This window comes from Geospiza fortis, unplaced genomic scaffold (genome assembly GCF_000277835.1).
Source record: "Geospiza fortis unplaced genomic scaffold, GeoFor_1.0 scaffold29, whole genome shotgun sequence".
In the NCBI taxonomy this organism is placed as follows: Eukaryota; Metazoa; Chordata; class Aves; order Passeriformes; family Thraupidae; genus Geospiza; species Geospiza fortis.
Window position 1 is genome coordinate 3,094,232 of NW_005054349.1, and position 11,449 is coordinate 3,105,680.

An 11,449-nucleotide genomic window follows, 5' to 3' on the forward strand; every position below is an offset into this window, starting at 1 on the left:
CTGACTGTTCTTCTGACTCATGGAAATAATGGAGGCAGGGCTTCAGAGGGTGCAGATGTTTTGCCCATTATATGAATTTTAAAACAAACTAATGTAGACTGAATCATCTGCACGACTGAAATGCTGATTTTATATTTCTTTAATGCGTTATTTCTCTTGGAATAATTTTTCTTGGCATTTAACTGTGCATCTGATGTTGCTGGAATTGAGTTTCCTTTGTTTACATCCCCTAACATGAATGTAAATATGTCATGCTGCAGGTTTGCACAAAATGAGTACGTGTTTTCTGAGCATTTAGTGCTACTGGAGCTTTTGTGTGTCAGGTGAGAAGCCTTTTAAAAAGCACTGAGAGCAATAAAAATGAAGAAAGGCTTTTTCAGGGTATTTATTTTACTTATTAATGAAAATAGCGAGTCTCTCCTGTAGCTTTTTGTTTTGGCCTTTAACATTTCATTAATTTCCTCTGTGAAACAAGCTTGCTCAAAGAATTAGTTCAAAACAGCCTCAAATTGCATTTAAAATTAATATATTTTACGTTTGATGTTTAATGTGCAGCTGCTATCCAAACCTTGACCTCTGCCAGGGGCGTTCTCAGGCTGGCAGCTGTGGGATAATGAGGGGACTTTGCTGGATTTACAAATAGTTTGGAGAGAGAGTAACAAGATTAGATTGCTGCTCCCTGGAGCCCTCCAACCCAGTAAATATTTAGCTGGCAAAGTGAAGATGGAGAGAATTTGCTGCCCTGAATTTCCTGGTGAATCCAGGCCCCCATTCTGGCGTTGAGAACCAGGAGGAGCTGGCAGGGTTTGTCTGCCCAGTGATCTGTCTGAGGCTCAGAGGATCAACCCCAGCCTATCCAAAATTCCCTTGTGCCTGTTGCTGGACAAGCACAGCCACGCTGAGGGGTTTGCTCTTGCCAGCTGGTTTTTATCACATCAGGGGCTGCTTGGCCTGAGGGGGGCTCCCTGAGAAGAAGAGGAGCTTTGCTAAGTCCATTTCACCATTTTGTGTTCTCTCCTCTGTCTGCCGCACACAAACTCTTCTGTGTGGCTGCAGCAGTTTGCTTCCCCTCATGTTTTTATTTTATGAACTTCTCTCCCCTGCTCCCACTTGAGAAATTTTATTTTCTGCAGTCAGAGGGAGATGCACAGCCCATGTGTGGCTCACACCCAGGATCCTTCCCAGCAGCACTGGGCTGGATTTCAAGTGGGACTGTGGAAGGAGCCAGCAAACCCTTCTGAGTGAGGTTTGTGAGTGTTGAGCAGTGTCTGATACCCCAAAACAGCATCTGCCCCCCCTGCAGCAGGACAGGGGTCCCAAAGGTACCAGGGCTGAGAGGATGGAGCCTCACCTCTGCCTTGCCCCTTTTAGTTAATATGAGATAGGCAAAAGCTCTTCCTCAGGCTCTGCTTGATTCCCTCTCTGTTTCATCCCTAACATATAAGGAAATAATCTGACTTTACAGACTAAAGCTCACAGACAACCTGTGCAGATGTAGCAGTTCCCCAGTGGTCAAAGCAGAAGGGCAATGCTCCTTTATGGCCATAAATAATTCAGCCTTGGTTTAGTCTGGCCCATGCAATGGATGATGAATTGGAGAACCCTTCTCTACCCTCCATAATCTGTTTTACATTGCAATAACTGTTTAAAAATGGTTCATTTTAATTTTATACTGATAGAGGCTCTGGTTCAGTTTCTCAGAAATTGACTTTATTTTGAGTGCAGCCTCTTCAATTTCAGAGGGTATGGGCAGTTCTCAAAGCACTAAAAACCTGCTGATGCAGCTTTTGCACATTAGATTTTGGGGGAGGGTGAGTGGGTAGATTGCAAAAAAAACCTGTTATCTTCTTTTTTTTCTATTTTTTTTTTGTTATTTTTCCATGTCACACTCTTTACTTCTAGATGCCCATGAACAAATAAAAGGAATTAAACCAAAGGCACGAGATGCCAAATTCATTTTAATAAGAGTTCACTGAAAGCCCGAAGGTGACAAACTTCAGGAAGTGTTAGGGAATATGTGCAAGCAAAAGGAAACTTGTGACTTCAATAAAGAAATCTCAGCAATATGCCCTCTGAGGAATCTGTAACAGCTTCTCCAAAGATTTACACCACCACATTTTTCCAGCAGGGCTGTGCCATGCACGTGGAAGAATATTTCTGCTTGTGACCACAGCATGCAGTGTTCTGGCCGCACAAAATCTGAAATCAGATTTTTTCAGTGTGATCACTGCATGGTTGTTGTTTTGGCACTGGAGCTGGCTCAAGCTGGGAATGGAGCAAGTGGAAATGCCATCCTGCAGTTCTGCTGGTGCTGGATTGCATGGGCAGAGAGGGTTTGGCACCTGGAGCTCAGCACATGGGCAGCTTTCGTGCCCTGGTGCACACTGGGTGAAGGTTTATATCCAAACTCTGTGCTGAACAGCAAAGTTTAGGGCTGGTGGAAAAGCTCAGGGCTCGTTGGTGTTGGATACTGATGGGGATGGGCTGAGGGTCATGGACAGGTCCTGTCCCCCTGGCAGAGCCAATCTCTGAAATCAGCCAGAAACATTTGGAGGAAAAGAGCTGGAAATGAGAACTTAAGCCCTCATTTCAAAGGAGTTTGTCTGTCACCAGGCATTCATCACAAAATGTATCTTGTGTTTTTAAAGACTTGTTTGGTAAGCAAGAGCATCAGGGTTACTCATAGATAACAGGGTTATTCTCAGCCCCAAATGCTTTTATCTGCTCCAGCCCCAGCTCTGACTAAATGAAAGCCTTCACCTGCCTACCTTGCCTTCCATTTGAAAAACAGAATATTCATTAGATATCTATTAAAAAAAAAACCAGCTCTATAGCCTCTTACATCTAACCAAGGCTTTCAACAGATCAAATGTATTTCCCAAAATAAAGATAAAGCAGATTGTTAGTTTGTGAATCATTCTGTATTTCAGCCACTTAATGTACTTCAAGCACACATACACAATCAGGACAAGAAAGCTGGCTCAGAAATTATAAACAAATTGCAGCTCTTTGAGACACCCTATAAATTTTTTTCCCCAGCTGCATTTAAATAATAAGAGCTCTTCCTTGTTTTGGGCATCCTTGTTTTCATATCTGTTTTGAAACCATTTATGCTAAATAAGGAATTGAATAGACAGATAATTAGCAGATTGCAAAGCAGTGTCTTAACTTTCCTGGTACTCCTTAGCTGCAGAAGAGGCTTTGCAAAGATCTTTTCTGCATAAAACCAGCCCACTAAGTTGGGCATGTGCCATCTAGTGCTCCACACAGGAACTGGAACTTAAAATTAGATGTGCACTCATGATATCCACTGAATGAGTACTTCTGAAATAAAATACTTGGGCCGCTAACAAATATTTTCAATTTGAAACTTGAAATTTTGAATTTGAAATGAAATTTCTGTTAAGTTTTCCTTCATGGATTTTGAGCTGTGCAAAGACCTTTCAATCATATGAAATGTTCTGTAATGTATGGGTCATGAAAAATTCTTAAAAGTTCATCGTCTGTCCTTTCACAAATTTTTTTCTGCTCTTCTTAAAGTGCTAACTGCATTCTTTTGAAGGTAATTCAAATTTTATGACAGAAAAGCAATCAAATAAGTAGTTTATGAAAAAAATGTAGGTTTTGACCTACTTTGCTTGCAGGAGTAGTTTGGAAACAATTTAAACTCATTGAATCCCAGTTATAAATCTGTGTTTCTCCTCTCTGACAATGTTTGAAGCAGATTTTAGTGGTTTTGGTGTCAGGAGGGGAGGTCAATGTGCTCTGTGGTGGCAGAAAGGGACATTACACAGACAGGCAGGAAGGTGAGCCTGCCTTGTACCTTTTACTCCTGTGGCTTTTGGATCTCCTGGGCTCTTTGCTGTCCTGCAAAATTACTGTTCTCGTAATTAAGTTTGGTCTCAGTAATCCCTGAGAAGGCCATTGTACCAGTAGGAGAAATCTTTTCACACTGAGTTTTTTCTGCACTGCCCATGACCAGGAGTTTTTCCCAATAAAAGATTTGTCTTGGAGGAAACTTCCAGGTGCCAATTAAAGCTGGATCACACCAAGGCTTTCCTTGGCCATCAGGCTGCACACCTGCAGTAACAGAACTCTGCTCAGGGAAGATCATTGCAGCTTAGCCAATGCAGTACCTTGGTGTTGAGAAGTTATTTTTTATTTTTATTTTAAAATATTTGAACGTATATATTTGAAATATATACTTGGGTAGGACTATTCAGCTCGGAGACTTTCTGAAGCCCTGTGATATAAAAGTAATTTACATGGAGAGGCTACACAGCCCTTTTCTTCTGTACACTGTGAAATATTTAACTATACAACTGTGAATTCAGCGTGAGAGGTGTGAAAGGAGAGAGAATCATTACTTACTGCAGGAGGGTTTTATTAGGCAGGCTGCAGTTCTGCTGCTGGACAAAGTGCAGGAGATCCCCATTAACTATTTAACAGCTATCTACAACAGCAGACACCTTATAAATTAATAGATGGACTCAAAACACAAAGTGGCTGTAGAAGAAAAGCTCAGAAGAGGGTGTAGATGAACATCCAATTTAGTGGCTACAATTTAATATTGGATATCACAGTTCTGGCTTTTTCTCAGCAGCAGAGAACCACGTTTCTGGGGGAAATGCTGGAGAGGCTGCACTTCTAGGGTCTGTTTAGTGGCTCATTTTACTAAATGATGAGTTCCTGTTATAAAGGAGACATGAATTATTCAAGTGAAGAATCCATCAGGGTTCTGCAGGGGAAGATGCTGCTGCAGTGTGAATGGATGGATGGTGTAAGTGGCTGATGGAGTTGGGGTGACCTGATTGAAAACACCTGTGCTGCACCTGGCAGTGCTAAAGAAGAGATGACAGCCAGCAATTCCTGCCTGTTATTTAAAAGTGGGGACATTAAACTGTCAATAATTAATTACAGCTTTATTGAGGAGTTAATTATTATAGCCTTTCTGGGTGCAGGAGGCTGCGTGAATCTTCCATATTGGGGTTTGGTAATTGAGATGCAGTTTAGCATTCCCATCCTGACACAAAGCAGAGTGGAAGAAACTGCTTTCTAAACAGATATGCTGTTACCTTCCTGCATTAAAATAAATATCCTGCTCAGTTCCAGTGACTACTTCCTCAGGGAAAAGGAGGGGAGTGCTTTCATCAGGAAAAGTTGAAGTAGAGAGAAATACATTTCTGTCAGCACTAGCTGGGATGCTTCTCAGTGCAAGAAAAAGATTAAAATAATATGAATATTTGAGAAAACTGAGGAAATACTGAAATGTGGGCACTTTGTGTGGTGACATCTCCAAAACATAGCTGATCCCTGGGGAGACAAGGACTGCCTGAGGGGAAAGTGGGCCCAAGGCAATCCATAGTCTGAGAATTATTCTTCTACATGACTCAAAGACTGAATTGCTTCTGCGAGGATGCTGCAGCTGGAGGAAGGTCATGATTAAAAACATTAAAGCAAATTGGTGGTTGTGCATCTCCCTTTTGAAGCAGAAAATGGCACAAAGGTGCTGCTGGTCCATGTGCTGGCTTGCCTGGAAGGGTTTAATTTGCATTTCTGTTCTTGAGCCCCCAGAACCCACAGAGGTGAAAGTTCAGCCTGGCATCACTCATTGCCTAACGTGAGTTTTACCCATTTTTAGTATGTGTTTTTTCCCTAACTTGGTTATCAAGCTAGCAAATCTGTGACTTTATCACTTCACCAGCCCATCAATCACCACATTACCCGAGTTTCAAATATCACATAAATTAAATCTTCTGTAGACTGCTGAAAGGGTAAATGTGTAAAGGCAAGGAAAGTTTCTCCTTTGGGTTAGTTTCACTGATTTTTCATACATTTTGATAGGGCACTTGACTATTTCTGAATTTAGAAGCTGCTCTTAATATTTTGATTTCATGGGAATGATTGTGAGTGGTTAATTTAAGTTGTAGAGATTGCTGCTTTAGACTCCCACTTGAGCTCACTTATGTCCATAGAAAGGCCTCTAATGATTTCATCATTCTGCTAGGGTTTTATTCCCCTCTCCAGCTCAATTCTCAAGCTAGAATGTTCTTTCCATGACTCTTTCCAAAGTAGAATTTATTTGTATAAAATTTTAATTTGAGAGCAAATGTGCCCTTTTTAAGGGCACAGCAATCATCCTGCCTTAGGAGGCTGAATACCTGAGCCCTGAAAAAAAGAAACCATTGGACATAATTCTTCAGCTGTTGGAATTTATTCTGCAAAATAGAAAATACTGAATTTGTTCCTTTCTGAATGACAAAAGGAAGCTGAATATACATTTGTTCATTTACTAGAGTTCCAAAAGAAAAGTTGATAAGTTAAAGCTCAAGTTAAAAAAAGTTAAAAAAAAAGTTGATAAGTTAAAAGCTTGATCAGTTAAATTTTGGAAAGCTCTCTTTCAGAAGGAAAGCTAAAGTTCTGTTGTAGTCAGTTTTCCTGAGGGAGACTCTGTCCTCTAAACACAATGAAGCACCTGCACTTGCTTGGAGACTAAAGCTGGTTTAGAGGTGCTAGACTAATTTAGCAGGGAAATGTAGCTAATTTTGTTTGTAGTGAAGCATAAAATTAGATGAGACTAAGTACAAGCAGAGCTTGTTTGTTCCTTATCTCTTTTTGCCTTGCTGCTTCTCCAACCTCTGAATAAAAGCACTTGGCTTTAGTAAAACCAGCGAGTTTTGTGGCCACAGGATTCCAAACAGGGCAAGAATCCCCCTGGGACTGGGGAGGTTTCAATGCTGGCCTAAAAATGCACGGATTTTGCTGGTTTGCCCCCAAAACAAGGACGTGGGAGAGGGAAGTCACCAGGCATTGGTCATGGGTGGGCCAGGAGCTCTGAGATACCTCTGGGAGCACTCTGAAGGATGTTTGATGGCAAAGTTTGGATGTGGAGTTTTAGTGTGTCACTCACAGGTGGAGGTTGTGCTGTCCAGACAGGAGGAAAACTCCAGCTGTCAATTCCTCTGCTCCTTATTTATTTGAGTTTTGTGTTTCAATCTGCCCACGAGATGCCAGAAGGACGGAGATTTTTAGTCTGGCCAGATAGACACAGGGCTAAATCAGAGAATTAGATCAGCAGATTGTAATTGTTGAGATTAAAGTTGAAATGATATTTATGAAGAAGATCATTGGAGACAAGATTTAGAGCAAAGGAATCAGGGAGCCTGGAGCCAGCAGAGCCCCAACGAGTGCAGTCATCCTGAGGGCCCTGAGGGTTCAATTAACCTTGACAGCCTGGAGTCTCTTAAAAGGAGCAGAGCTTAGCAATGAAATGCAATGAAAAATTACTACTTTTAAACTATTGGCAGTTTAAAACCTTGTCTCGACAGCAAAACCTACTCGACAGACACCTCTAAAATGCTGTGCTCTAAAATGTGCTGTAAATTTATTCTTGTGGCAGGTTTATTTCTTCATTAAATATTAATGTTGGATGGGGTTTAGCATATGCATGGCGTTGCTGTAAATTGAGTTAGAAATTTATCAGGTTAAGTCATGTTTGAGTCTAAAGGTCTCACTCTTGAATGTTCAGTCATGCAGCAAAGAAGAGGGGACCTACAAATAACAATCCTCAAAGACAAATGTAATAAACTTGAAGAAGCTGCTCTATTTTTCAGTCAAATCATGTAGGTATCTGTTTGGGGATTTATATATACAGGAATTGGAGAAAAAAAAAATATATGTGGTGTCTGACTGGGTACAATATTGTCACCATTTTCTGGGAGATGATTTGTAAAAATTCTTACAGCTGTGCAATTTAGTCCACAAAAAAAGAGAATCTAAATTTTCAGTTCTATCTCTCTTCTGGTAGGTGCTAAGGAAGGAGCTCTTAGCAAGTTGTTCACAAATAACTCTTTTATTTTATGTTGAATGGAGAATTTTTCCAGCATCTTGATGAATGAACTCTTTGGCTTGCTATGATATATACAGAGAATTACCAAATATTGACCAGCTAAATGGTTCTCTGTCACTGGGAGGAGGTTTCCCTGCCATTGGGTCTGTTTCTGTGCCATCCAGCTGCCACCAAAACGATGGCCCTGCACTGCTTGTATTTAATGATTGGAGAGAGAAATGGATCAAATCCTGCAATGAGAAACAGGAGGAACAGTGCAGGGCCAGTTCTCAGAGGGAGATCCCAGTAAACCTTTGGAATACCTGAAAATCTCCTCTGTGGATATGAATGTTTGCCAGTAACAAGTGCCACGGCCTCGTGAGCTGCACTACAATTTATGTTTTCGTCTGGGAAGGGGAGGGGGACATTCCCAAATCCATGCATTTGCTACTTGACCAGCTCTGGCTGACATTTTACTGAATAATCTTTGCAGCTGGGAAATGCCCTGAGGGATGTTTGCAGAAGGAAAGGCTTTTGTAACATCTTCTAGGAATCCCATCTGTGTCTCTGATAATATTCTGGAACAACTTCAGTGGCCATCTCAGGATCCATATGGATCTTATTAAAGTCCTCTTGCTGGCTGTGGGACACTCTGGGACCTGAAGTGAGTTGTAAAAGCTAAAATTAGCTAAACTCAATGTGATTAATTAAATCTTCAGATTTCTAGCTTTGTGTCCTAATGTATCTTTTTAATTAAAAGGGAAAAAAAAGTTATTTGAATTCTCAATTATTTTTTAAAGAAACGTGTTCTTCATAAGTGGGATCTTTTACTTTCCTTTTTCCTGGTGTCTGGATAAAAGACAACTAGAATAGAATAATAAGGCATTTGTGTTTATTAATTTTGTTTTATATTTGCTTTAACAAATCTTTTACCTCTATTTTCACTAAATATGGGGGTTGTTAATTATCAATATAATCGCTGGCATTGCAGGAAGAAAAACTCTGACAGGGTTAGATTTTACCAAGGTGATTTCTACCTGCCTAGGGTTTAAAAAATCAGTAATGTTAAGGATGAATCAAAGCACAAACAGGAGGAAATGTCTGTAGAGATAAAAGCTTTTGTATAAAATTACTATTTGTTGTAAGCTGCACACTTTGATTACCTTAATTAAAGTTAGAATATAATTATTTGCAGCTAACCTGACCAGTAGCTTGCAAAATATTCCTGTTATGTTCTATTCTCCCTGAGCCAAGCTCTTCCCTGTTAGACCCCCACAGAGTTCTGTGTCCCAGGGGAAGGAATTGCAGGAATTATCATTGTGATGTTCATGGCAGTGATTCCCTTTCTGAAAGCTCCAGACTCATTTTCTGATGGGTATCTTGGTCTGTGGCATTTGCAGTTCCATGGGGGCTGAAAAGCTGAATGTGTGTCTTGACTTGTCTGTCTTGGGTTCTTTGTGCCATGTGAGATGTCACAGAGCATTTATCAGCCAGCAGCTTTTAAGGGGAAAGGGACAAATGCTGCAGAGACATTGGGCAGTTTAAATGCATAGTTCCTTTTCTGGATGTGCAGTTACCCCATAAAATGTGATTTCCGCCCAAACACAGCCTCAGTCTGCAGGTAGGAGGTGGGAGAGGGAGCACCAATTACAGCCCCCTGTTCCCCAGGTTCCTGGTGGAAATGGTACAGAGAATACTTCTTTCCACAGTTTAATACAACTTCTGTGCATGGTTAGCCTAAATTTAAATTTATGCTCTTTAGCAGCTATAAAATTCACCATTAGTTGCTGAACCAGGGTACTTCCACTGAAAAGACTCCTAATTTTTAATTCCAACAATTTACAAGGTAAAGACTCTAAATCTTGATGTGTAACTCCAGTAAGAGCAGGAGAATGGCCCCAGAATTCTGCCTCTGACAGTGACCAGGGGGATTAGCAAGAATATTTTTTATACATCCCACAGTACATTCACAGCTTAAACCTATTTGAGGTTTGGGAATATTTGGAAGCCAAATGGGAATATTTTTTGTATTTATGAACCCTAGGGGTTTTATGTGATCTCCCCAGGCACTGTTCATCTCTTTGGGATTTAGATGTCTTAGTTCCTGTATGAATCAATCATGATAAATAGCAGGTTCTGCTTTTGATGTTGGAAGATTTTCAGTCCTCAATTATTGAAAATCTTAATACTCTATCATCTGAAAAATGCTGCATTGCTTTTCCTTTTGTTATATAAAGCCAAGAAAAGCTTATTTGATTCTTGAGAAGATTAGGAGGGTAGATAAAGTCACAGATAACAACAATTTTCCCAGACAGAAAGCAGGGAGGAGGCACTTAGATGAGTCTCTTTTCTTTGGTAGAACGTTTGAGAAAGAGGCAGCAGGACCATGAGGAGAGTGAAATAATCCCTGTTTTCCTAATTTCTGTTGTAATTACACTCTGTACGTGGCTTGTGTAAGTACCACCTGCATTTATACCTCGTCTGTGTGCACCACTCACTCCACACCTTGTTTTTCACAAATGGCCAGAGAACAATGGATATTGGAGCAACTTAACAAGCCAGAAATGTCAAATTGGAAGAAAACAAAGTAAAAAAACAGGTAATTAGTAATAAAATTAAAAAAAATTCTTTCAGGTATTTGGTATTTTGATACTCTCCTCACAATGAGCATTTCAATTCTGTGAAGCAATTGTTTTCTGGCTCATCTGAATGACAGGTGCTAATAATGAAAAATAAATATAATGATGATCTAATATGTGCATCTGAGGAGGTCTTGCATGCATTATTTGCTCCCAATTCCTGTTGAGAAGATACTTGTTATTAGGATATCAGGTCAATTGTGTTTTACTCTAAACTGTGAGCATTAAATGGGCCCCAGGCAGGAGGTGGAGGTGTGTGACACAAACCAAATCCACACTCCTGGCTGGGATGAAGGAAAAGACAAAGATTTGTCTGTGTGAATTCCTCCGAAGAGACCCAGCATTTAAAAATCTCTGTCATTTCTCACGAGCGCTTTCCTTACAGCACGACTGACAGGGAGGGACATTTGGTGTCCTTCTGACCAGCTGATATTGAGGCCATGGCATTTATGGTCTGGATATCCTCTGATATCAGAGATGGCATTTATGGTCTGGACATCTTCTGATTTCAGAGATTATATTTATTATGATCTGGACATCTTCTGATTTTAATGGCTTCCTGCTTTTGGTGCCAGCAACGAGATAGGGAAACTGGGCATAGTCCTGCACAGGAAACTCATATCAATGTATGTCTGGTTTTGGGGTTTTTTTTCATTTAAGTAGAGTTTTGAACACATCACAGTGAATCTGGGCCAGACATTGTGAGTCCATAAACCATTGCTTGAATTTGTGCCAATTGAACACACTTGATTTTGCTCTGGTTCACTTTTGTAAGAGATGACTGATAGGAAGGCTTAACTTGCTATTTGTACTAAATTCCACGAGAAGGAATGTCCTGATAGGCAGCGTGTCTTGGAGGGGGAGGAAATCAGGGGCTGATACTCTGCTCTGTACCAGTGATTTGCCATTCATTTAAGCTGTGACTATTTGATTTATCTCTATCTATTGCTGTGTTGCCACCTCATTTTTTTGTGTCGTGCTA